This window comes from Carcharodon carcharias (assembly GCF_017639515.1).
Source record: "Carcharodon carcharias isolate sCarCar2 chromosome 40 unlocalized genomic scaffold, sCarCar2.pri SUPER_40_unloc_5, whole genome shotgun sequence".
Classification (NCBI taxonomy): domain Eukaryota; kingdom Metazoa; phylum Chordata; class Chondrichthyes; order Lamniformes; family Lamnidae; genus Carcharodon; species Carcharodon carcharias.
Window position 1 is genome coordinate 369878 of NW_024470859.1, and position 27116 is coordinate 396993.

Sequence of the window (27116 nt, forward strand, 5' to 3'; positions counted from 1 at the left end):
CTCTTTCTGACTCTCTCTCTCTCTCTCCCCGTCTCTCTTACTCTCTCCATCTATCACTCTCTCTCCATCTCCCACACTCTCTCCATCTCCCATACTCTCTCCATCTCAAATACTCTCTCCATCTCTCAATCTCTCTCAATCCTTCACTCTCTCCATCTCTCACTCTCTCTCCCTCTCCCACACTCTCTCCATCTCTCACACTCTCTCCATCTCTCAAACTTTCTCCATCTCTCCCTCGCTCTACATCTCTCACACTCTCTCCTTCTCTCACACTCTCTCCATCTCTCTTTCTCTCCATCTCTCACTCTCTCCATCTCCCATGCTCTGTCCATCTCTCACACTCTCTCCATCTCCCACACTCTCTCCATCTCCCACACTCTCTCCATCTCTCACACTCTCTCCATCTCTCACACTCTCTCCATCTCTCCCTCAATCTACATCTCTCCCTCACTCTACATCTCTCACACTCTCTCCATCACTCAATCTCTCTCCATCTCTCAATCTCTCTCCTTCTCTCACACTCTCTCCATCTCTCTTTCTCTCCATCTCTCACTCTCTCCATCTCCCATGCTCTGTCCATCTCTCACACTCTCTCCATCTCCCACACTCTCTCCATCTCCCACACTCTCTCCATCTCTCACACTCTCTCCATCTCTCACACTCTCTCCATCTCTCCCTCAATCTACATCTCTCCCTCACTCTACATCTTTCACACTCTTTCCATCACTCAATCACTCTCCATCTCCCACACTCTCTCTATCTCTCACTCTCTCTCCATCTCTCACACTCTCTCCATCTCTCACACTCTCTCCATCTCTTACACTCTCTCCATCTCTCCCTCTCTCTCCATCTCTCACTCTCTCTCCAGCTCCCACACTCTCTCCATCTCTCACACTCTCTCCATCTCTTACACTCTCTCCATCTCTCCCTCTCTCTCCATCTCTCCCTCTCTCTCCCTCTCCCACTATCCATCTCTTCTCTCCCTCTCTTTCTCCACCTCTGTCTCTCTCTCTCTCTCTGTCTCTGTCTCTGTCTCTCTCCCTCTCTCTATTTCTCTCAGCCTCTCTCTCTGTCTCTCCCCCTCTCTGTATCTCTCTTAGCCTCTCTCTCTGTCTCTCTCACTCTGTCTTTCTTTCTTTCTGTCTCTCTCCCTCTCTCTATCTCTCTCAGCCTCTCTCTCTGTCTCTCTCCCTCTCTCTATCTTCTCAGCCTCTCTCTCTGTCTCTCTCACTCTGTCTCTCTCTCTCTCTTTCTCTACCTCTGTCTCTCTCTCTCTCTGTCTCACTCTGTCACCCTCTCTTCCTCTCTCTATCTCTCTCAGCCTCTCTCTCTGTCTCTCTCAATATTTCTCTCCCCCTCTCTCCCTCTCTCTATCTTTCTCTCTCTCTTTATTTCTCTCTCTCTCCGTCTCCCTCTTTATCTCTCTCTGTCTTTCTCTCTCACTCTCTCACTCTCGCTCTCTCTCTCTCGTTCACTCTCTCTCTGTCTCCCTCTCTAACTCTCTCTGTCTCTCTCTCTCTATCTGACTCTCTCCCTCTCTCTCTATGTCTCTTTCTCTGTCTTCCTCTCTCTCACTCTCTGACTCTCTCTTTCTCTCTCTCTCTCTCTGTCTCCCTCTCTATCTCTTTCTGACAGCCTCTCTCATCTCTCTCTCGCTCTGTCTCTCTTTGTCTCTCTCGCTCTCTCACAAAATATCCCTCCCTCTCCCTCCTGACACACCCTCTCTCCCACAGAATCAGCTACGCCTGCCTGCTGCTGTTAATCCTGCTGCTGCGCTTGACTAGTTCAGACGGAGAGGCTATTGCGATGTCTCTGGCCCTTGTGCTCGGATGGTGTAATGTCATGTATTTTGCACGAGGCTTTGCAATGCTTGGACCCTTCACCATCATGATCCAGAAGGTGAGCTCAGAACCATGGGCTGGGGAAGAGCTGGGAGCGAGGGGCAGGAGACTTGTGTATCCCTGGAGCGGGGATTGAGGGGCTGGAGTCTGGTGTAGACCCCGGAGCGGGGAGTGAGGGGCTGGAGTCTGGTGTATGCGAGAAAGAGAGAGGGAGAGAGAGAGAGAGAGAGTTAAAGGGAGGGAGAGAGGGAGAGAGGGAGGGAGGGAGGGAGGGAGACAGAGAGAGGGAGAGAGGGAGGGAGGGAGGGAGAGAGAGAAAGAGAGGGAGAGAGAGAAAGACATAGAGAGGTAGAGAGAGAGAGAGAGAGGGAGAGAGACAGAGAGAGGGAGAGAGGGAGGGAGGGAGGGAGGGAGAGATGTAAAGAGGGGGGGAGAGACCGAGAGTGTGGGTGGTTGTGGGTGCACAGTGTATCTGGCTGTCTGCTCCAATCCTTATCATCCTGCAAGTGTGAGGAGGGAGGGAGTGAGGGAAGGAGAGAGGGAGGGAGGGAGAGAGAAAGAGAGGGTGGGAGGGTGTGGGAGGCTGTGGGAGCACAGTGTAACTGGCTGGCTGCTCCTGTACATAGTCACTGTTTATTCAGGGTAAGAGTCATTCACTATGTAACTGTACAGAGTCACTGTTTATACAGGGTAAAGTTCACTCACTGTGTAACTGTACAGAGTCACTGTTTATTCAGGGTAAGGATCACTCACTGTGTAACTGTACAGAGTCACTGTTTATCCAAGGTAAGGATCACTCACTGTGTAACTGTACAGAGTCACTGTTTATCCAAGGTATGAATCACTCACAGTGTAACTCTACAGAGTCACTGTTTATCCAAGGTAAGGGTCACTCACTGTGTAACTGTACAGAGTCACAGTTTATTCAGGGTAAGGATCACTCACTGTGTAACTGTACAGATTCACTGTTTATTCTGTGAAAAGGTCACTCACTGTGTAACTGTACAGAGTCACTGTTTATTCAGGGTAAGGGTCTCTCACTGCATAACTGTACAGAGTCACTGTTTATTCAGGGTAAAGGTCACACACTGTCTAACTGTACAGAGTCAATGTTTATTCAGGGTAAGGATCACTCACTGTGTAAATGTACAGAGTCACTGTTTATTCAGGGTAAGGTTCACTCACTGTGTAACTGTACAGGTACACTGTTAATTCAGGGTAAGAATCACTCACTTTTTAACTGTACAGAGTTACAGTTTATTCAGGATAAGAATCGCTCAAAGTGTAACTGTACAGAGTCACTATTTATTCAGGGTAACGGTCACTCACTGTGTAACTGTACAGAGTCACTCTTTATTCAGGGTAAGGGTCACTCACTGTGTAACTGTACAGAGTCACTGTTTATTCAGGGTAAAGTTCACTCACTGTGTAACTGTACAGAGTCACTCTTTATTCAGGGTGTGGATCACTCACTGTGTAACTGTACAGAGTCACTGTTTATTCAGGGTAAAGTTCACTCACTGTGTAACTGTACAGAGTCACTGTTTATTCAGGGTAAGGGTCACTCACTGTAACTGTACAGAGTCACTGTTTATTCAGGGTAAAGTTCACTCACTGTGTAACTGTACAGAGTCACTGTTTATTCAGGGTGTGGATCACTCACTGTGTAAGTGTACAGAGTTAATGTTTATTCAGGGTAAGAGTCATTCACTGTGTAACTGTACAGAGTCAGTGTTTATTCACGGTATGGATCACTCCATGTGTAACTGTACAGAGTCACTGTTTATTCAGGGTAAAGTTCACTCACTGTGTAACTGTACAGATTCACTGTTTATTCAGGGTAAGGATCAATCACTGTGTAACTGTACAGAGTCACTGTTCATTCATGGTAAGGATCACTCACTGTGTAACTGTACAGAGTCACTGTTTATCCAAGGTAAGGATCACTCACTGTGTAACTGTAAAAAATCACTGTTTATTCAGGGTAAAGGTCACTCACTGTGTAACTGTACAGAGTCACTGTTTATTCAGGGTAAGGATCACTCACTGTGTAACTGTACAGAGTCACTGTTTATCCAAGGTAAGGATCACTCACTGTGTAACTGTACAGAGTCACTGTTTATCCAAGGTATGAATCACTCACAGTGTAACTCTACAGAGTCACTGTTTATCCAAGGTAAGGGTCACTCACTGTGTAACTGTACAGAGTCACAGTTTATTCAGGGTAAGGATCACTCACTGTGTAACTGTACAGATTCACTGTTTATTCTGTGAAAAGGTCACTCACTGTGTAACTGTACAGAGTCACTGTTTATTCAGGGTAAGGGTCTCTCACTGCATAACTGTACAGAGTCACTGTTTATTCAGGGTAAAGGTCACACACTGTCTAACTGTACAGAGTCAATGTTTATTCAGGGTAAGGATCACTCACTGTGTAAATGTACAGAGTCACTGTTTATTCAGGGTAAGGTTCACTCACTGTGTAACTGTACAGGTACACTGTTAATTCAGGGTAAGAATCACTCACTTTTTAACTGTACAGAGTTACAGTTTATTCAGGATAAGAATCGCTCAAAGTGTAACTGTACAGAGTCACTATTTATTCAGGGTAACGGTCACTCACTGAGTAACTGTACAGTGTTACTGTTTATTCAGGGTAAGGATCACTCTCTCTGTAACTGGACAGAGTCACTGTTTATTCAGGGTATGGATCACTCCATGTGTAACTCTACAGAGTCACTGTTTATTCAGGGTAAAGTTCACTCACTGTCTAACTGTACAGAGTCACTGTTTATTCAGGGTAAGGATCAATCACTGTGTAAGTGGACAGAGTCACTGTTTATTCAGGGTAAGAGTTATTCACTGTGTAACTGTACAGAGTCACTGTTCATTCATGGTAAGGATCACTCACTGTGTAACTGTACAGAGTCACTGTTTATTCAGGGTAAAGGTCACTCACTGTCTAACTGTACAGAGTCAATGTATATTCAGGGTAAGGATCACTCACTGTGTAAATGTACAGAGTCACTGTTTATTCAGGGTAAAGGTCACTCACTGTGTAACTGTACAGAGTCACTGTTTATTCAGGGTAAGGATCACTCACTGTCTAACTGTACAGAGTCACTGTTTATTCAGGGTAAAGGTAACTCACTGTGTAACTGTACAGAGTCACTGTTTATTCAGGGTAATGATCACTCACTGTGTAACTGTACAGAGTCACTGTTTATTCAGGTTAAGGATCACTCACTGTGTAACTGTACAGATTCACTGTTTATTCTGTGAAAAGGTCACTCACTGTGTAACTGTACAGAGACACTCTCTATTCAGGGTAAGGATCACTCACTGTCTAACTGTACAGAGTCACTGTTTATTCAGGGTAAGGGTCACTCACTGTATAACTGTACAGAGTCACTGTTTATACAGGGTAAAGTTCACTCACTGTGTAACTGTACAGAGTCACTATTTATTCAGGGTAAGAATCACTCACTGTGTAACTGTACAGAGTCACTGTTTATTCAGGGTAAGGTCACTCACTGTGTAACTGTACAGAGTCACTCTTTATTCAGGGTGTGGATCACTCACTGTGTAACTGTACAGAGTCACTGTTTATTCAGGGTAAAGTTCACTCACTGTGTAACTGTACAGAGTCACTGTTTCTTCAGGGTAAGGGTCACTCACTGTAACTGTACAGAGTCACTGTTTATTCAGGGTAAAGTTCACTCACTGTGTAACTGTACAGAGTCACTGTTTATTCAGGGTGTGGATCACTCACTGTGTAAGTGTACAGAGTTAATGTTTATTCAGGGTAAGAGTCATTCACTGTGTAACTGTACAGAGTCAGTGTTTATTCACGGTATGGATCACTCCATGTGTAACTGTACAGAGTCACTGTTTATTCAGGGTAAAGTTCACTCACTGTGTAACTGTACAGATTCACTGTTTATTCAGGGTAAGGATCAACCACTGTGTAACTGTATAGAGTCACTGTTCATTCATGGTAAGGATCACTCACTGTGTAACTGTACAGAGTCACTGTTTATCCAAGGTAAGGATCACTCACTGTGTAACTGTAAAAAATCACTGTTTATTCAGGGTAAAGGTCACTCACTGTGTAACTGTACAGAGTCACTGTTTATTCAGGGTAAGGATCACTCACTGTGTAACTGTACAGAGTCACTGTTTATCCAAGGTAAGGATCACTCACTGTGTAACTGTACAGAGTCACTGTTTATCCAAGGTATGAATCACTCACAGTGTAACTCTACAGAGTCACTGTTTATCCAAGGTAAGGGTCACTCACTGTGTAACTGTACAGAGTCACAGTTTATTCAGGGTAAGGATCACTCACTGTGTAACTGTACAGAGTCACTGTTTATTCAGGGTAAGGGTCTCTCACTGTATAACTGTACAGAGTCACTGTTTATTCAGGGTAAAGGTCACACACTGTCTAACTGTACAGAGTCAATGTTTATTCAGGGTAAGGATCACTCACTGTGTAAATGTACAGAGTCACTGTTTATTCAGGGTAAGGTTCACTCACTGTGTAACTGTACAGGTACACTGTTAATTCAGGGTAAGAATCACTCACTTTTTAACTGTACAGAGTTACAGTTTATTCAGGATAAGAATCGCTCAAAGTGTAACTGTACAGAGTCACTATTTATTCAGGGTAACGGTCACTCACTGAGTAACTGTACAGTGTTACTGTTTATTCAGGGTAAGGATCACTCTCTCTGTAACTGGACAGAGTCACTGTTTATTCAGGGTAACGGTCACTCACTGAGTAACTGTACAGTGTTACTGTTTATCCAAGGTAAGGATCACTCACTGTGTAACTGTACAGAGTCACTGTTTATCCAAGGTATGAATCACTCACAGTGTAACTCTACAGAGTCACTGTTTATCCAAGGTAAGGGTCACTCACTGTGTAACTGTACAGAGTCACAGTTTATTCAGGGTAAGGATCACTCACTGTGTAACTGTACAGATTCACTGTTTATTCTGTGAAAAGGTCACTCACTGTGTAACTGTACAGAGTCACTGTTTATTCAGGGTAAGGGTCTCTCACTGTATAACTGTACAGAGTCACTGTTTATTCAGGGTAAAGGTCACACACTGTCTAACTGTACAGAGTCAATGTTTATTCAGGGTAAGGATCACTCACTGTGTAAATGTACAGAGTCACTGTTTATTCAGGGTAAGGTTCACTCACTGTGTAACTGTACAGGTACACTGTTAATTCAAGGTAAGAATCACTCACTTTTTAACTGTACAGAGTTACAGTTTATTCAGGATAAGAATCGCTCAAAGTGTAACTGTACAGAGTCACTATTTATTCAGGGTAACGGTCACTCACTGAGTAACTGTACAGTGTTACTGTTTATTCAGGGTAAGGATCACTCTCTCTGTAACTGGACAGAGTCACTGTTTATTCAGGGTATGGATCACTCCATGTGTAACTCTACAGATTCACTGTTTATTCAGGGTAAAGTTCACTCACTGTCTAACTGTACAGAGTCACTGTTTATTCAGGGTAAGGATCAATCACTGTGTAAGTGGACAGAGTCACTGTTTATTCAGGGTAAGAGTCATTCACTGTGTAACTGTACAGAGTCACTGTTCATTCATGGTAAGGATCACTCACTGTGTAACTGTACAGAGTCACTGTTTATTCAGGGTAAAGGTCACTCACTGTCTAACTGTACAGAGTCAATGTATATTCAGGGTAAGGATCACTCACTGTGTAAATGTACAGAGTCACTGTTTATTCAGGGTAAAGGTCACTCACTGTGTAACTGTACAGAGTCACTGTTTATTCAGGGTAACGATCACTCACTGTGTAACTGTACAGAGTCACTGTTTATTCAGGTTAAGGATCACTCACTGTGTAACTGTACAGATTCACTGTTTATTCTGTGAAAAGGTCACTCACTGTGTAACTGTACAGAGACACTCTCTATTCAGGGTAAGGATCACTCACTGTCTAACTGTACAGAGTCACTGTTTATTCAGGGTAATGGTCACACACTGTCTAACTGTACAGAGTCAATGTATATTCAGGGTAAGGATCGCTCACTGTGTAAATGTACAGAGTCACTGTTTATTGAGGGTAAGGGTCACTCACTGTGTAACTATACAGGTACTCTGTTAATTCAGGGTAAGAATCACTCACTTTGTAACTGTACAGAGTTACAGTTTATTCAGGATAAGAATCGCTCAAAGTGTAACTGTACAGAGTCACTATTTATTCAGGGTAACGGTCACTCACTGAGTAACTGTACAGTGTTACTGTTTATTCAGGGTAAGAATCACTCTCTGTAACTGGACAGAGTCACTGTTTATTCAGTGTAAAGGTCACTCAATGTGTAACTACAGACTCACTGTTTATTCAGGGTAAAGTTCACTCACTGTGTAACTGTACAGAGTCACTGTCTATTCAGGGTAAGGATCACTCACTGTGTAACTGTACAGAGTCACTGTTTATTCAGGGTAATTATCATTCACTGTGTAACTGGTCAGAGTCACTGTTTATTCAGGGTAAGGATCACTCATTGTGTTACTGTAGAGAGTCAATCTTTATTCAGGTTAATGATCACTCATTTTGTAAATGTACAGAGTCACTGGTTAATCAGGGTAAGGAAAACTCACTATGTAACTGTACAGAGTCAATGTTTATTCAGGGTAAGGTTCACTCACTGTGTAACTGTACAGAATCACTGTTTATTCAGGGTAAGGATCACTCTCTCTGTAACTGTACAGAGTCAATGTTTATTCAGGGTAAGGATCACTCACTGTGTAACTGTACAGATTCACTGTTTATTCAGGGTAAGGATCACTCACTGTGTAACTGTACAGATTCACTGTTTATTCAGGGTAAGGATCACTCACTGTGTAACTGTACAGATTCACTGTTTATTCAGGGTAAAGCTCACACACTGTGTAACTGTACAGGGTCACTGTTTATTCAGGGTAAGGGTCAATCACTGTGTACCTGTACAGAGTCACTGTTTATTCAGGGTAAGGGTCACTCACTGTGTACCTGTACAGAGTCACTGTTTATTCAGGGTAAGGGTCAGTCACTGTGTACCTGTACAGAGTCACTGTTTATTCAGGGTAAGGATCACTCACTGTGTAAATGTACAGGTACACTGTTAATTCAGGGTAAGAATCACTCACTTTATAACTGTACAGAGTTACAGTTTATTCAGGATAAGAATCGCTCAAAGTGTAACTGTACAGAGTCACTGTTTATTCAGGGTAAGGTTCACTCACTGAGTAACTGTACAGAGTTACTGTTTATTCAGGGTAAGGATCACTCACTGTGTAACTGTACAGAGTCAATGTTTATTCAGGGTAAGGATCACTCACTGTGTAACTGTACAGAGTCAATGTTTATACAGGTAAGGATCCCTCACTGTGTAACTGTACAGAGTCACTGTTTATTCTGTGTAAGGGTTACTCACTGTGTAACTGTACAGGGTCAATGTTTATTCAGGGTAAGGCTCATTCACTGTGTATATGTACAGAGTCACTGTTTATTCAGGGTAAGGATCACTCACTGTGTAACTGTACAGAGTCACTGTTTATTCAGGGTAAGGATCACTCACTGTGTAACTGTACAGAGTCACTGTTTATTCTGTGTAAGTGTTACTCACTGTGTAACTGTACAGGGTCAATGTTTATTCAGGGTAAGGATCACTCACTGTGTAACTGTACAGATTCACTGTTTATTCAGGGTAAAGCTCACACACTGTGTAACTGTACAGGGTCACTGTTTATTCAGGGTAAGGGTCACTCACTGTGTACCTGTACAGAGTCACTGTTTATTCAGGGTAAGGGTCACTCACTGTGTACCTGTACAGAGTCACTGTTTATTCAGGGTAAGGGTCACTCACTGTGTACCTGTACAGAGTCACTCTTTATTCAGGGTAAGGATCACTCACTGTGTAATTGTACAGAGTCACTGTTTATTCAGGGTAAGGATCACTCACTGTGTAACTGTACAGTGTCACTGTTTATTCAGGGTAAGGATCACTCACTGTATAAATGTACAGGTACACTGTTAATTCAGGGTAAGAATCACTCACTTTGTAACTGTACAGAGTTACAGTTTATTCAGGATAAGAATCGCTCAAAGTGTAACTGTACAGAGTCACTGTTTATTCAGGGTAAGGGTCACTCACTGAGTAACTGTACAGAGTTACTGTTTATTCAGGGTAAGGATCCCTCACTGTGTAACTGTACAGAGTCATTGTTTATTCAGGGTAAGGATCGCTCACTGTGTAACTGTACAGAGTCACTGTTTATTCTGTGTAAGGGTTACTCACTGTGTAACTGTACAGGGTCAATGTTTATTCAGGGTAAGGCTCATTCACTGTGTATATGTACAGAGTCACTGTTTATTCAGGGTATGGATCACTCACTGTGTAACTGTACAGAGTCAATGATTATTCAGGGTAAGGATCACTCACTGTGTAACTGTACAGAGTCACTGTTTATTCTGTGTAAGTGTTACTCACTGTGTAACTGTACAGGGTCAATGTTTATTCAGGGTAAGGATCACTCACTGTGTAACTGTACAGATTCACTGTTTATTCCGGGTAAGGATCACTCACTGTGTAACTGTACAGATTCACTGTTTATTCAGGGTAAGGATCACTCACTGTGTAACAGTACAGATTCACTGTTTATTCAGGGTAAAGCTCACACACTGTGTAACTGTACAGGGTCACTGTTTATTCAGGGTAAGGGTCACTCACTGTGTACCTGTACAGAGTCACTGTTTATTCAGGGTAAGGGTCACTCACTGTGTACCTGTACAGAGTCACTGTTTATTCAGAGTAAGGGTCACTCACTGTGTACCTGTACAGAGTCACTTTTTATTCAGGGTAAGGATCACTCACTGTGTAATTGTACAGAGTCACTGTTTATTCAGGGTAAGGATCACTCACTGTGTAACTGTACAGTGTCACTGTTTATTCAGGGTAAGGATCACTCACTGTGTAAATGTACAGGTACACTTTTAATTCAGGGTAAGAATCACTCACTTTGTAACTGTACAGAGTTACAGATTATTCAGGATAAGAATCGCTCAAAGTGTAACTGTACAGAGTCACTGTTTATTCAGGGTAAGGTTCACTCACTGAGTAACTGTACAGAGTTACTGTTTATTCAGGGTAAGGATCACTCACTGTGTAACTGTACAGAGTCAATGTTTATTCAGGGTAAGGATCCCTCACTGTTTAACTGTACAGAGTCAATGTTTATACAGGTAAGGATCGCTCACTGTGTAACTGTACAGAGTCACTGTTTATTCTGTGTAAGGGTTACTCACTGTGTAACTGTACAGGGTCAATGTTTATTCAGGGTAAGGATCACTCACTGTGTAACTGTACAGATTCAGTGCTTGTTCAGGGTAAGGGTCACTCACGGTTTAACTGTACAGGTACATTGTTAATTCAGGGTAAGAATCACTCACTTTGTAACTGTACAGAGTTATAGTTTATTCGGGATAAGAATCACACAAACTGTAACTGTGCAGAGTCAATATCTATTCAGGGTGTGGATCACTCACTGTGTAACTGTAAAGAGTCACTGTTTATTCAGATTAATGGTCACTCACCGTGTAACTCTGCAGAGTTACTGTTTATTCAGGGTAATGATCACTCACTGTGTAACTGTACAGAGTCACTGTTTATTCAGTGTAAAGGTCACTCACTGTGTAACTCTACAGAGTCACTGTTCATTCAGTGTAAAGTTCACTCACTGTGTAACTGTACAGAGTCACTCTTTATTCAGGGTAAATGTCACTCACTGTGTAACTCTGCAGAGTCACTGTTTATTCAGGGTAAGGATCATTCAGTGTGTAACTGTACAGAGTCACTGTTTATTCAGGGTATGGATCACTCACTGTGTACCTGTACAGAGTCACTGTTTATTCAGGTTAAGGGTCACTCACTTTGTAACTCTACAGAGTCACTGTTTATTCAGGGTAAAGTTCACTCACTGTGTAAGTGTACAGAGTCACTGTTTATTCAGGGTAAGGGTCACTCACTGTGTAACTGTACAGAGTCACTGTTTATTCAGGGTAAGGGTCACTCACTGTGTAACTGTACAGAATCACTGTTTATTCAGGGTAAGGGTCACTCACTGTGTAACTGTTCAGAGTCACTGTTTATTCAGGGTATTGTTCACACACTGTGTAACTGTACAGTCACTTTTTATTCAGGGTAAAGTTCACTCACTGTGTAACTGTACAGAGTCACTGTTTATTCAGTTTAAGGGTCACACACTGTGTAACTGTACAGAGTCAATGTTTATTCAGGGTAAGGATCACTCACTATGTAACTGTACAGAGTCACTTTTTATTCAGGGTAATGACCACTCACTGAGTAACTGTTGCAGATTCACTGTTTATTCTGGGTAAGGGTCACTCACTGTGTAACTGGACAGAGTCACTGCTTATTCAGGGTAAGGATCACTCACTATGTAACTGTACAGTCACTTTTTATTCAGGGTAAAGTTCACTCACTGTGTAACTGTACAGAGTCACTGTTTATTCAGTTTAAGGGTCACACACTGTGTAACTGTACAGAGTCAATGTTTATTCAGGGTAAGGATCACTCACTATGTAACTGTACAGAGTCACTTTTTATTCAGGGTAATGACCACTCACTGAGTAACTGTTGCAGATTCACTGTTTATTCTGGGTAAGGGTCACTCACTGTGTAACTGGACAGAGTCACTGCTTATTCAGGGTAAGGATCACTCACTATGTAACTGTACAGAGTCACTTTTTATTCAGGGTAATGACCACTCACTGAGTAACTGTGCAGATTCACTGTTTATTCAGGGTAAGGGTCACTCACTGTGTAACTGTACAGAGTCACTGCTTATTCAGGGTAAGGGTCACTCACTGTGTAACTGTACAGAGTCACTTTTTATTCAGTGTAATGACCACTTATTGAGTAACTGTGCAGATTCACTGTTTATTCAGGGTAAGGATCACTCACTGTGTAACTGTACAGAGTCACTGCTTATTCAGGGTAAGGGTCACTCACTGTGTAACTTTGCCGAGTCACTGTTTATTCAGCAGGATAAGGATCACTCACTGTGTAACTGTACAGAGTCACTGTTTATTCAGGGTAATGACCACTTACTGTGTAACTGTACAGAGTCACTGCTTATTCAGGGTAAGGATCACTCACTGTGTAACTGTACAGACTCCCTGATTATTGAGGGTATGTTTCACTCACTGTTTAATTCTGTTGTTTTTTGCAGATGATTATGGGAGATTTGTTGCGATTTTGCTGGTTAATGTTTATGGTTCTTCTAGGATTCACCGCAGGTTAGTCTTAATTCTCCCACCCCTGCGTCAATGAGGAGGGGGGTGATTCATCCAGGTTTCCTGCTCCCCATCCCTGTCCGCTGACCCCTGGGTTAGGGAGGGGGGTGTGAATCAGCCCGGGTTCCTGCTCCCCATCCCTGTCCACTGACCCCTGGGTTAGGGAGGGGGGTGAATCAGCCCGGGTTCCTGCTCCGCATCCCTGTCCACTGACCCCTGGGTTAGGGAGGATGGAGTGAGTGTGAAAGTGAAGTTGGGGAATGGTATCCCTCTCGATTTGCATTGATTCCACCTTTGGGAGTGGAACTGTTGACTGACCATGTGCTTGTCTCTTTCTCTCTCTCTCTCTCTCTTCCTCGCTCCCTCTCTCCCCATCGTCCCTCACGTTCTCTCTCCCTCGCTCCCTTTCTCTTTTATTCTCCCTGCACCTCTCTCAACTTTGCCCTTACCTTCCCCCTTTCTCCTCTTTCTCTCCACTACATCTCTCTCTCTACCATTCCCATTCCCTCTCTCTCTGCCTCTGTCCATCTCTCTGTCTCTGTCTCACTCTGTCTCTTTCTCTCTGTCTGTGTCTCTCCATCTGTCTCTTTCTTTCTCTCCATCTGTCCGTCTCTCCATATGTCCCTTTCTCTCTCTGTCCCTCTCTCTCTTTCCCCCTCTCTCATCTCTGTCCCGCTCCCTCTCTGTCCCGCTCCCTCTCTGTCCCTCTCTCTCTGTCCCGCTCTCTCTCTGTCCCACTGTCCCTCTGTCCCTCTCTCTCTGTCCCGCTGTCTCACTGTCCAATCTCTCTCTGTCCCGCTCCCTCTCTGTCCCGCTCCCTCTCTGTCCCTCTCTCTCTCTGTCCCCCTCTCTCTCTGTCCCGCTCCCTCTCTGTCGCTCTCTCTCTCTGTCCCGCTCTCTCTCTGTCCCACTGTCCCTCTGTCCCTCTCTCTCTGTCCCGCTGTCTCACTGTCCAATCTCTCTCTGTCCTGCTCTCTCTGTCCCTCTTTCTGTACTGTTCTCTCTATCTATCCCTCTCGCTCTGTCCCTCCCTCTCTGTCCCTCTCTCACTGTCCCCCTCTCTCTCTGTCCCACTGTCCCTCTGTCCCTCTCTCTCTGTCCCGCTGTCTCACTGTCCAATCTCTCTCTGTCCTGCTCTCTCTGTCCCTCTTTCTGTACTGTTCTCTCTATCTATCCCTCTCGCTCTGTCCCTCCCTCTCTGTCCCTCTCTCACTGTCCCCCTCTCTCTCTGTCCCACTGTCTCTCTGTCCCTCTCTCTCTCTGTCCCGCTCCCTCTCTGTCCCTCTCTCTCTCTGTCCCTCTCTCTCTCTGTCCCTCTCTCACTGTCCCCCTCTCTCTCTGTCCCTCTCTCTCTGTCCCACTGTCTCTCTGTCCCTCTCTCTCTCTGTCCCGCTCCCTCTCTGTCCCTCTCTCTCTCTGTCCCTCTCTCTCTCTGTCCCTCTCTCTCTCTGTCCCCTTCTCTCTCTGTCCCGCTCCCTCTCTGTCCCGCTCTCTCTGTCCCTCTCTCTCTCTGTCCCCCTCTCTCTCTGTCCCGCTCCCTCTCTGTCCCGCTCTCTCTCTGTCCCGCTCCCTCTCTGTCGCTCTCTCTCTCTGTCCCGCTCTCTCTCTGTCCCACTGTCCCTCTGTCCCTCTCTCTCTGTCCCGCTGTCTCACTGTCCAATCTCTCTCTGTCCTGCTCTCTCTGTCCCTCTTTCTGTACTGTTCTCTCTATCTATCCCTCTCGCTCTGTCCCTCCCTCTCTGTCCCTCTCTCACTGTCCCCCTCTCTCTCTGTCCCACTGTCTCTCTGTCCCTCTCTCTCTCTGTGCCGCTCCCTCTCTGTCCCTCTCTCTCTGTCCCACTGTCTCTCTGTCCCTCTCTCTCTCTGTGCCGCTCCCTCTCTGTCCCTCTCTCTCTGTCCCACTGTCTCTCTGTCCCTCTCTCTCTCTGTGCCGCTCCCTCTCTGTCCCTCTCTTTCTCTGTCCCTCTCTCTCTCTGCCGCTCACTCTCTGTCCCGCTCTCTCTCTGTCCCTCTCTCTCTGTCCCGCTCTCTCTGTCCCGCTCTCTCTCTGTCCCCTTCTCTCTCTGTCCCGCTCCCTCTCTGTCCCTCTCTCTCTGTCCCTCTCTCTCTGTGCCGCTCCCTCTCTGTCCCTCTCTTTCTCTGTCCCTCTCTTTCTCTGTCCCTCTCTCTCTGTCCCGCTCTCTCTCTGTCCCCTTCTCTCTCTGTCCCTCTCTCTCTGTCCCGCTCCCTCTCTGTCCCTCTCTTTCTCTGTCCCTTTCTCTCTGTCCCACTCTCTCTGTCCCCTTCTCTCTCTGTGCCGCTCCCTCTCTGTCCCTCTCTTTCTTTGTCCCTCTCTTTCTCTGTCCCTCTCTCTCTGTCCCGCTCTCTCTCTGTCCCCTTCTCTCTCTGTCCCTCTCTCTCTGTCCCGCTCCCTCTCTGTCCCTCTCTTTCTCTGTCCCTCCCTCTCTGTCCCTCTCTTTCTCTGTCCCTCTCTCTCTGTCCCACTCTCTCTCTGTCCCGCTCCCTCTCTGTCCCTCTCTCTCTGTCCCCTTCTCTCTCTGTGCCGCTCCCTCTCTGTCCCTCTCTCTCTGTCCCACTCTCTCTCTGTCCCCTTCTCTCTCTGTCCCTCTCTCTCTCTGTCCCTCCCTCTCTGTCCCTCTCTCTCTCTGTCCCGCTCCCTCTCTGTCCCCATCTCTCTCTGTCCCACTCTCTCTCTGTCCCTCTCTCTCTGTCCCACTCTCTCTCTGTCCCCTTCTCTCTCTGTCCCTCTCTCTCTCTGTCCCTCCCTCTCTGTCCCTCTCTCTCTCTGTCCCGCTCCCTCTCTGTCCCCGTCTCTCTCTGTCCCGCTCCCTCTCTGTCCCCATCTCTCTCTGTCCCACTCTCTCTCTGTCCCTCTCTCTCTGTCCTACTCTTTCTCTGTCCCCATCTCTCTCTGTCCCACTCTCTCTCTGTCCCCATCTCTCTCTGTCCCACTCTCTCTCTGTCCCTCTCTCTCTGTCCCTCTCTCTCTGTCCCTCTCTCTCTGTCCCTCTCTCTCTGTCCCTCTCTCTCTGTCCCGCTCTCTCTCTGTCCCCTTCTCTCTCTGTCCCGCTCTCTCTCTGTCCCCTTCTCTCTCTGTCCCTCCCTCTCTGTCCCGCTCCCTCTCTGTCCCTCTCTCTCTGTCCCACTCTCTCTCTGTCCATCTCTCTCTGTCCCACTCTCTCTCTGTCCCTCTCTCTCTGTCCTACTCTTTCTCTGTCCCGCTCCCTCTCTGTCCCGCTCTCTCTCTGTCCCCTTCTCTCTCTGTCCCTCTCTCTCTGTCCCTCTCTCTCTGTCCCTCTCTCTCTGTCCCGCTCTCTCTCTGTCCCCTTCTCTCTCTGTCCCGCTCTCTCTCTGTCCCCTTCTCTCTCTGTCCCTCCCTCTCTGTCCCGCTCCCTCTCTGTCCCTCTCTCTCTGTCCCACTCTCTCTCTGTCCCTCTCTCTCTGTCCTACTCTTTCTCTGTCCCGCTCTCTCTCTGTCCCTCTCTCTCTCTGTCCCGCTCTCTCTCTGTCCCTCTCTCTCTCTGTCCCGCTCCCTCTCTGTCCCCTTCTCTCTCTGTCCCGCTCTCTCTCTGTCCCGCTCCCTCTCTGTCCCTCTCTCTCTGTCCCTCTCTCTCTGTCCCGCTCTCTCTCTGTCCCCTTCTCTCTCTGTCCCTCCCTCTCTGTCCCGCTCCCTCTCTGTCCCTCTCTCTCTGTCCCACTCTCTCTCTGTCCCTCTCTCTCTGTCCCTCTCTCTCTCTGTCCCTCCCTCTCTGTCCCTCTCTCTCTCTGTCCCGCTCCCTCTCTGTCCCCGTCTCTCTCTGTCCCGCTCCCTCTCTGTCCCCATCTCTCTCTGTCCCGCTCTCTCTGTCCCGCTCCCTCTCTGTCCCCTTCTCTCTCTGTCCCGCTCTCTCTCTGTCCCGCTCCCTCTCTGTCCCTCTCTCTCTGTCCCTCTCTCTCTGTCCCGCTCTCTCTCTGTCCCCTTCTCTCTCTGTCCCTCCCTCTCTGTCCCGCTCCCTCTCTGTCCCTCTCTCTCTCTGTCCCACTCTCTCTCTGTCCCTCCCTCTCTGTCCCGCTCCCTCTCTGTCCCTCTCTCTCTGTCCCACTCTCTCTCTGTCCCTCTCTCTCTGTCCCTCTCTCTCTCTGTCCCTCCCTCTCTGTCCCTCTCTCTCTCTGTCCCGCTCCCTCTCTGTCCCTCTCTCTCTGTCCCGCTCCCTCTCTGTCCCCATCTCTCTCTGTCCCACTCTCTCTCTGTCCCTCTCTCTCTGTCCTACTCTTTCTCTGTCCCCATCTCTCTCTGTCCCACTCTCTCTCTGTCCCCATCTCTCTCTGTCCCACTCTCTCTCTGTCCCTCTCTCTCTGTCCCGCTCTCTCTGTCCCTCTCTCTCTGTCCCGCTCTCTCTCTGTCCCCTTCTCTCTCTGTCCCGCTCTCTCTCTGTCCCCTTCTCTCTCTGTCCCTCCCTCTCTGTCCCGCTCCCTCTCTGTCCCTCTCTCTCTGTCCCACTCTCTCTCTGTCCCTCTCTCTCTGTCCTACTCTTTCTCTGTCCCGCTCCCTCTCTGTCCCGCTCTCTCTCTGTCCCTCTCTCTCTCTGTCCCACTCTCTCTCTGTCCCTCCCTCTCTGTCCCGCTCCCTCTCTGTCCCTCTCTCTCTGTCCCACTCTCTCTCTGTCCCTCTCTCTCTGTCCTACTCTTTCTCTGTCCCGCTCCCTCTCTGTCCCGCTCTCTCTCTGTCCCCTTCTCTCTCTGTCCCTCTCTCTCTGTCCCTCTCTCTCTGTCCCTCTCTCTCTGTCCCGCTCTCTCTCTGTCCCCTTCTCTCTCTGTCCCGCTCTCTCTCTGTCCCTCCCTCTCTGTCCCGCTCCCTCTCTGTCCCTCTCTCTCTGTCCCACTCTCTCTCTGTCCCTCTCTCTCTGTCCTACTCTTTCTCTGTCCCGCTCTCTCTCTGTCCCTCTCTCTCTCTGTCCCGCTCTCTCTCTGTCCCTCTCTCTCTCTGTCCCGCTCCCTCTCTGTCCCTCTCTCTCTGTCCCTCTCTCTCTGTGCCGCTCCCTCTCTGTCCCTCTCTTTCTCTGTCCCTCTCTCTCTCTGTCCCGCTCCCTCTCTGTCCCTCTCTCTCTCTGTCCCTCTCTCTCTGTGCCGCTCCCTCTCTGTCCCGCTCTCTCTCTGTCCCGCTCCCTCTCTGTCCCCCTCTCTCTCTGTCCCGCTCCCTCTCTGTCCCTCTCTTTCTCTGTCCCTCTCTCTCTGTCCCTCTCTCTCTGTCCCTCTCTCTCTGTCCCTCTCTCTCTGTCCCTCTCTCTCTGTCCCGCTCCCTCTCTGTCCCTCTCTTTCTCTGTCCCTCTCTCTCTGTCCCTCTCTCTCTGTCCCTCTCTTTCTCTGTCCCTCTCTCTCTGTCCCTCTCTCTCTGTCCCTCTCTCTCTCTGTCCCTCTCTCTCTGTCCCTCTCTCTCTGTCCCGCTCCCTCTCTGTCCCTCTCTTTCTCTGTCCCTCTCTTTCTCTGTCCCTCCCTCTCTGTCCCTCTCTTTCTCTGTCCCTCTCTCTCTGTCCCTCTCTCTCTGTCCCTCTCTCTCTGTCCCTCTCTCTCTGTCCCGCTCCCTCTCTGTCCCTCTCTTTCTCTGTCCCTCTCTCTCTGTCCCTCTCTCTCTGTCCCTCTCTCTCTCTGTCCCTCTCTCTCTCTGTCCCGCTCCCTCTCTGTCCCGCTCTCTCTCTGTCCCGCTCCCTCTCTGTCCCCCTCTCTCTCTGTCCCGCTCCCTCTCTGTCCCTCTCTTTCTCTGTCCCTCTCTCTCTGTCCCTCTCTCTCTGTCCCGCTCTCTCTCTGTCCCCTTCTCTCTCTGTGCCGCTCCCTCTCTGTCCCTCTCTTTCTCTGTCCCTCTCTCTCTGTGCCGCTCCCTCTCTGTCCCTCTCTTTCTCTGTCCCTCTCTCTCTGTGCCGCTCCCTCTCTGTCCCTCTCTTTCTCTGTCCCTCTCTCTCTGTGCCGCTCCCTCTCTGTCCCTCTCTTTCTCTGTCCCTCTCTCTCTCTGCCGCTCTCTCTCTGTCCCTCTCTCTCTGTCCCTCTCTCTCTGTCCCGCTCTCTCTGTCCCGCTCCCTCTCTGTCCCTCTCTCTCTCTGTCCCTCTCTCTCTGTCCCGCTCCCTCTCTGTCCCTCTCTTTCTCTGTCCCGCTCCCTCTCTGTCCCTCTCTCTCTGTCCCTCTCTCTCTCTGTCCCTCTCTCTCTGTCCCTCTCTTTCTCTGTCCCTCTCTCTCTGTCCCGCTCTCTCTCTGTCCCTCTCTCTCTGTCCCGCTCCCTCTCTGTCCCTCTCTCTCTCTGTCCCTCTCTCTCTGTCTCGCTCCCTCTCTGTCCCTCTCTTTCTCTGTCCCGCTCCCTCTCTGTCCCTCTCTCTCTCTGTCCCGCTCCCTCTCTGTCCCTCTCTCTCTCTGTCCCTCTCTCTCTGTCCCTCTCTCTCTCTGTCCCTCTCTCTCTGTCCCTCTCTTTCTCTGTCCCTCTCTCTCTGTCCCGCTCTCTCTCTGTCCCTCTCTCTCTCTGTCCCGCTCCCTCTCTGTCCCTCTCTCTCTCTGTCCCTCTCTCTCTGTCCCTCTCTCTCTCTGTCCCTCTCTCTCTGTCCTACTCTTTCTCTGTCCCGCTCTCTCTCTGTCCCTCTCTCTCTCTGTCCCGCTCTCTCTCTGTCCCCTTCTCTCTCTGTCCCGCTCCCTCTCTGTCCCTCTCTCTCTGTCCCTCTCTCTCTGTCCCTCCCTCTCTGTCCCTCTCTCTCTCTGTCCCTCTCTCTCTCTGTGCCGCTCCCTCTCTGTCCCTCTCTTTCTCTGTCCCTCTCTCTCTCTGTCCCGCTCCCTCTCTGTCCCTCTCTCTCTGTCCCTCTCTCTCTCTGTGCCGCTCCCTCTCTGTCCCTCTCTCTCTGTGCCTCTCTCTCTCTGTCCCGCTCCCTCTCTGTCCCTCTCTCTCTCTGTCCCTCTCTCTCTCTGTCCCTCTCTCTCTGTCCCGCTCCCTCTCTGTCCCTCTCTTTCTCTGTCCCTCTCTCTCTGTCCCTCTCTCTCTGTCCCGCTCTCTCTCTGTCCCCTTCTCTCTCTGTGCCGCTCCCTCTCTGTCCCTCTCTTTCTCTGTCCCTCTCTCTCTGTCCCGCTCCCTCTCTGTCCCTCTCTCTCTCTGTCCCTCTCTCTCTGTGCCGCTCCCTCTCTGTCCCTCTCTTTCTCTGTCCCTCTCTCTCTGTGCCGCTCACTCTCTGTCCCGCTCCCTCTCTGTCCCTCTCTCTCTCTGCCGCTCTCTCTCTGTCCCTCTCTCTCTGTCCCGCTCTCTCTGTCCCGCTCCCTCTCTGTCCCTCTCTCTCTCTGTCCCGCTCTCTCTGTCCCGCTCCCTCTTTGTCCCTCTCTTTCTCTGTCCCGCTCTCTCTGTCCCGCTCCCTCTCTGTCCCTCTCTCTCTGTCCCTCTCTCTCTGTCCCGCTCCCTCTCTGTCCCTCTCTTTCTCTGTCCCGCTCCCTCTCTGTCCCTCTCTTTCTCTGTCCCGCTCCCTCTCTGTCCCTCTCTCTCTCTGTCCCTCTCTCTCTGTCCCTCTCTCTCTGTCCCTCTCTCTCTCTGTCCCTCTCTCTCTTTCCCTCCCTCTCTCTGTCCCGCTCTCTCTGTCCCTCTCTCTCTGTCCCTCTCTCTCTCTGTGCCGCTCCCTCTCTGTCCCTCTCTTTCTCTGTCCCGCTCTCTCTCTGTCCCTCTCTTTCTCTGTCCCTCTCTCTCTGTCCCTCTCTTTCTCTGTCCCTCTCTTTCTCTGTCCCTCTCTCTCTGTCCCGCTCCCTCTCTGTCCCCTTCTCTCTCTGTCCCGCTCCCTCTCTGTCCCTCTCTCTCTCTGTCCCTCTCTCTCTGTCCCTCTCTCTCTGTCCCGCTCTCTCTGTGCCGCTCCCTCTCTGTCCCTCTCTTTCTCTGTCCCTCTCTCTCTGTCCCTCTCTTTCTGTGCCGCTCCCTCTCTGTCCCTCTCTTTCTCTGTCCCTCTCTCTCTGTCCCTCTCTTTCTCTGTCCCCTTCCCTCTCTGTGCCGCTCCCTCTCTGCCCCCTCTCTCTCTGTCCCTCTCTCTCTGTCCCTCTCTCTCTGTCCCGCTCTCTCTCTGTCCCTCTCTCTCTTTCCCTCCCTCTCTGTCCCGCTCCCTCTCTGTCCCTCTCTCTCTCTGTCCCTCTCTCTCTGTGCCGCTCCCTCTCTGTCCCTCTCTTTCTCTGTCCCGCTCTCTCTCTGTCCCTCTCTTTCTCTGTCCCTCTCTCTCTGTCCCTCTCTTTCTCTGTCCCTCTCTTTCTCTGTCCCTCTCTCTCTGTCCCGCTCCCTCTCTGTCCCCTTCTCTCTCTGTCCCGCTCCCTCTCTGTCCCTCTCTCTCTCTGTCCCTCTCTCTCTGTCCCTCTCTCTCTGTCCCGCTCTCTCTGTGCCGCTCCCTCTCTGTCCCTCTCTTTCTCTGTCCCTCTCTCTCTGTCCCTCTCTTTCTGTGCCGCTCCCTCTCTGTCCCTCTCTTTCTCTGTCCCTCTCTCTCTGTCCCTCTCTTTCTCTGTCCCCTTCCCTCTCTGTGCCGCTCCCTCTCTGCCCCCTCTCTCTCTGTCCCGCTCTCTCTCTGTCCCTCTCTCTCTCTGTCCCACTCTCTCTCTGTCCCTCTCTCTCTGTCCCGCTCCCTCTCTGTCCCTCTCTCTCTGTCCCGCTCCCTCTCTGTCCCGCTCCCTCTCTGTCCCGCTCTCTCTGTCCCGCTCCCTCTCTGTCCCGCTCCCTCTCTGTCCCGCTCTCTCTGTCCCGCTCCCTCTCTGTCCCTCTCTTTCTCTGTCCCTCTCTCTCTGTGCCGCTCCCTCTCTGTCCCTCTCTCTCTGTGCCGCTCCCTCTCTGTCCCTCTCTTTCTCTGTCCCTCTCTCTCTGTGCCGCTCCCTCTCTGTCCCTCTCTCTCTGTCCCTCTCTTTCTCTGTCCCTCTCTCTCTGTGCCGCTCCCTCTCTGTCCCTCTCTTTCTCTGTCCCTCTCTCTCTGTCCCGCTCCCTCTCTGTCCCGCTCCCTCTCTGTCCCTCTCTCTCTCTGTCCCTCTCTCTCTCTGTCCCGCTCCCTCTCTGTCCCTCTCTCTCTCTGTCCCCTTCTCTCTCTGTGCCGCTCCCTCTCTGTCCCTCTCTTTCTCTGTCCCTCTCTCTCTGTGCCGCTCCCTCTCTGTCCCTCTCTTTCTCTGTCCCTCTCTCTCTGTGCCGCTCTCTCTCTGTCCCCTTCTCTCTCTGTGCCGCTCCCTCTCTGTCCCTCTCTTTCTCTGTCCCTCTCTCTCTGTCCCGCTCTCTCTCTGTCCCTCTCTTTCTCTGTCCCCTTCTCTCTCTGTGCCGCTCCCTCTCTGTCCCTCTCTTTCTCTGTCCCTCTCTCTCTGTCCCGCTCCCTCTCTGTCCCGCTCTCTCTCTGTCCCGCTCCCACTCTGTCCCTCTCTTTCTCTGTCCCTCTCTCTCTCTGTCCCTCTCTTTCTCTGTCCCCTTCTCTCTCTGTGCCGCTCCCTCTCTGTCCCACTCCCTCTCTGTCCCCCTCTCTCTCTGTCCCGCTCCCTCTCTGTCCCGCTCTCTCTCTGTCCCTCTCTCTCTCTGTCCCGCTCCCTCTCTGTCCCGCTCTCTCTCTGTCCCGCTCCCTCTCTGTCCCTCTCTTTCTCTGTCCCTCTCTCTCTGTCCCGCTCCCTCTCTGTCCCTCTCTCTCTCTGTCCCTCTCTCTCTCTGTCCCGCTCTCTCTCTGTCCCTCTCTCTCTCTGTCCCTCTCTCTCTCTGTCCCGCTCCCTCTCTGTCCCTCTCTCTCTCTGTCCCCTTCTCTCTCTGTGCCGCTCCCTCTCTGTCCCTCTCTTTCTCTCTCCCTCTCTCTCTGTGCCGCTCTCTCTCTGTCCCCTTCTCTCTCTGTGCCGCTCCCTCTCTGTCCCTCTCTTTCTCTGTCCCCTTCTCTCTCTGTGCTGCTCCCTCTCTGTCCCTCTCTTTCTCTGTCCCTCTCTCTCTGTCCCGCTCTCTCTCTGTCCCTCTCTTTCTCTGTCCCCTTCTCTCTCTGTGCCGCTCCCTCTCTGTCCCTCTCTTTCTCTGTCCCTCTCTCTCTGTCCCGCTCTCTCTCTGTCCCTCTCTTTCTCTGTCCCCTTCTCTCTCTGTGCCGCTCCCTCTCTGTCCCTCTCTTTCTCTGTCCCTCTCTCTCTGTCCCGCTCCCTCTCTGTCCCGCTCTCTCTCTGTCCCGCTCCCACTCTGTCCCTCTCTTTCTCTGTCCCTCTCTCTCTGTCCCGCTCCCTCTCTGTCCCTCTCTCTCTCTGTCCCTCTCTCTCTCTGTCCCGCTCTCTCTCTGTCCCTCTCTCTCTCTGTCCCTCTCTCTCTCTGTCCCGCTCCCTCTCTGTCCCTCTCTCTCTCTGTCCCCCTCTCTCTCTGTCCCTCTCTCTCTGTGCCGCTCCCTCTCTGTCCCTCTCTTTCTCTCTCCCTCTCTCTCTGTGCCGCTCTCTCTCTGTCCCCTTCTCTCTCTGTGCCGCTCCCTCTCTGTCCCTCTCTTTCTCTGTCCCCTTCTCTCTCTGTGCTGCTCCCTCTCTGTCCCTCTCTTTCTCTGTCCCTCTCTCTCTGTCCCGCTCTCTCTCTGTCCCTCTCTTTCTCTGTCCCCTTCTCTCTCTGTGCCGCTCCCTCTCTGTCCCTCTCTTTCTCTGTCCCTCTCTCTCTGTCCCGCTCCCTCTCTGTCCCGCTCTCTCTCTGTCCCGCTCCCACTCTGTCCCTCTCTTTCTCTGTCCCTCTCTCTCTCTGTGCCGCTCACTCTCTGTCCCTCTCTCTCTGTCCCGCTCCCTCTCTGTCCCTCTCTCTCTCTGTCCCTCTCTCTCTGTCCCTCTCTCTCTCTGTGCCGCTCACTCTCTGTCCCTCTCTCTCTGTCCCGCTCCCTCTCTGTCCCTCTCTCTCTGTCCGGCTCCCTCTCTGTCCCTCTCTTTCTCTGTCCCCTTCTCTCTCTGTGCCGCTCCCTCTCTGTCCCTCTCTCTCTCTGTCCCCTTCTCTCTCTGTGCCGCTCCCTCTCTGTCCCTCTCTCTCTCTGTCCCTCTCTCTCTGTCCCGCTCCCTCTCTGTCCCGCTCCCTCTCTGTCCCTCTCTCTCTGTCCCTCTCTCTCTGTCCCTCTCTTTCTCTGTCCCTCTCTCTCTGTCCCTCTCTCTCTGTCCCGCTCCCTCTCTGTCCCCATCTCTCTCTGTCCCACTCTCTCTCTGTCCCTCTCTCTCTGTCCTACTCTTTCTCTGTCCCCATCTCTCTCTGTCCCACTCTCTCTCTGTCCCCATCTCTCTCTGTCCCACTCTCTCTCTGTCCCTCTCTCTCTGTCCTACTCTTTCTCTGTCCCGCTCCCTCTCTGTCCCGCTCTCTCTCTGTCCCCTTCTCTCTCTGTCCCTCTCTCTCTGTCCCTCTCTCTCTGTCCCGCTCTCTCTCTGTCCCCTTCTCTCTCTGTCCCGCTCCCTCTCTGTCCCTCTCTCTCTCTGTCCCTCTCTCTCTGTGCCGCTCCCTCTCTGTCCCTCTCTTTCTCTGTCCCTCTCTCTCTCTGTCCCGCTCCCTCTCTGTCCCTCTCTCTCTCTGTCCCTCTCTCTCTGTGCCGCTCACTCTCTGTCCCGCTCCCTCTCTGTCCCTCTCTCTCTGTCCCGCTGTCTCACTGTCCCAATCTCTCTCTGTCCTGCTCTCTCTGTCCCTCTTTCTGTACTGTTCTCTCTATCTATCCCTCTCGCCCTGTCCCTCTCTCTCTCTGTCCCTCTCTCTCTGTGCCGCTCCCTCTCTGTCCCTCTCTTTCTCTGTCCCTCTCTCTCTCTGTCCCGCTCCCTCTCTGTCCCTCTCTCTCTCTGTCCCTCTCTCTCTGTGCCGCTCACTCTCTGTCCCGCTCCCTCTCTGTCCCTCTCTCTCTGTCCCGCTGTCTCACTGTCCCAATCTCTCTCTGTCCTGCTCTCTCTGTCCCTCTTTCTGCACTGTTCTCTCTATCTATCCCTCTCGCTCTGTCCCTCCCTCTCTGTCCCTCTATCTGTCCATCTCTCTCTCTTTGCCCCTCCCTCTCTGACCCGCTCTCTCTGTCCCGCTGTCTCTCTGTCCCGCTGTTTATCTGTCCCTCTCTCTCTCTCTGTCTCGCTCTCTCTGTCCCGCTCTCTCGCTGTCCCGCTCCCTCTCTGTCCTGCTCCCTCTCTGTCCCGCTCCCTCTCTGTCCCTCTCTCTCTCTGTCCCTCTCTCTCTGTCCCGCTCTCTCTCTGTCCCACTGTCTCTCTATCCCGCTGTCTATCTGTCCCTCTCTCTCTCTGTCCCACTTTCTCTCTGTCCTACTCTCTCTCTGTCCCCTCTCTCTCTGTCCCGCTCTCTCTCTCCCGCTGTCTTCTCTGTCCCGCTCTCTTCTCTGTCCCGCTGTCTCTCTGTCCCGCTCTCTCTCTGTCCCTCCCTCTCTTTCCCGCTTTCTCTCTGTCCCACTCTCTCACTGTCCCTCCCTCTCTGTCCCGCTCTCTCTTTCTGTCCTGCTCTCTCTCTGTCCCGTTCTCTCTCTGTCCCTCTCTCTCTGTCCCTCTCTCTCCCTGTCCCTCTCTCTCTTTGCCTCTCTCTCTGTCCCCTTCTCTATCTGTCCCTGTCCTTCTGTCTCTTTCTCTCTCTGTCCCTCTCTCTCTCCCTGTCCCTCTCTCTCTCTGTCCCTCTCTCTCTTTGCCTCTCTCTCTGTCACCTTCTCCATCTGTCCCTCTCCTTCTGTCCCTCTCTCTCTCTGTCTGTGCCTCTCTCTCTCTTTCAATCTCTCTCTGTCCTGCTCTCTCATTTTCCCGCTCTTTCTGTCCCGCTCTCTTTCTCTGTCCCACTCTCTCTCTGTCCCACTCTCACACTGTTCCTCTCTCACTCTGTCCCGCTCTTTCTCTCTCTGTTTCTCTCTCTCTCTGTCCCTCTCACTCTGTCCCTCTCTCTCTGTCCCGCTCTCTCACTGTCCCAACCTCTCTCTGTCCTGCTCTCTCCCTGTCCCACTATCTTTCTGTCCTGTTCTCTCTATCTATACTTCTCGCTCTGTCCCTCCCTCTCTGTCCCTCTATCTGTCCATCTCTCTCTTTGTCCCTCCCTCTCTGTCCCGCTCTCTCTCTGTCCCGCTCTCTCTCTGTCCCGGTTACTCTCGGTCCCTCTCTCTCTGTCCCGCTCCCTCTCTGTCCCGCTCCCTCTCTGTCCCTCCCTCTCTGTCCCTCTCTCTCTGTCCCTCTCTCTCTGTCCCGCTCTCTCTCTGTCCCGTTCTCTCTCTTTCCCTCTCTCTCTGTCCCACTCCCTCTCTGTCCTGCTCCATCTCTGTTCCACTCCCTCTCTGTCCCGGTCCTCTCTTTCCCGCTCCCTCTCTTTCCCGCTCCCTCTCTTTCCCGCTCTCTCTCTCTGTCCTTCTCTCTCTGTCCCTCTCTCTCTGTCTCCTTATCCCTCTGTCACTATCCCCTCTCTCCCTCTCACTGTCTGTCTCTGTCTTTCTCTCTCTTTCCCTCTCTGCCATTTGCAATCCCGCTAAATGTCTCCATGTCTCCCCCCCTCATTCTCTCTCTCCGTCCCCTCTCCCTCAACCTTCTCCTCTCTCTCTCTCACTCTCTCCCTTTGTTGTAACCTCCCTCTCCCCTCGGCGGATCCCTCTCACCCTTTCTCTCCATCCCTCTGCTCCTCCACCTCCCTCCTGCCTGCGCACTCCTCCCTCTTCCTCCTCCCTCCCTCTTCCCTTCTGCTCACTCTCCCCTCTAACCATCCCCCTCTCTCCCCCTTGCTCCCAGAACATGTCTCTTTCTGTCTCTCCGTCCCTCTCTATTCCCTCCACCTTTGGCATTTGCTCTCTCTTACTCCCCCCCTCATTCTCTTGCTCTCCTTGCCCCTCGAATCCCAATTGTCCTTGTCCACAGCGTTCTACGTCAACTTCCAAACCCTGGAGCCGGAGTCTTGGCCACATTTCCGCGACTTCAGTATGTGCCTCTTCACCATGTTCCAGCTCTTCCTGGGACTGCTGGACATCCCCATCAACTATGAAAAGTTCACCCCGGCCATCATCAA

General features: G+C 50.7%; 1 long non-coding RNA gene across 1 annotated transcript; it reads left to right on the forward strand.

The window, feature by feature from the left end:
* Positions 1–1876: 1876 nt before the first annotated feature.
* On the forward strand, positions 1877–27098 carry LOC121275039. The gene is made up of 3 exons (XR_005942348.1): positions 1877–1899; positions 13122–13188; positions 26969–27098. It is a non-coding gene; the product is annotated as an uncharacterized LOC121275039 (long non-coding RNA).
* Positions 27099–27116: the final 18 nt, after the last annotated feature.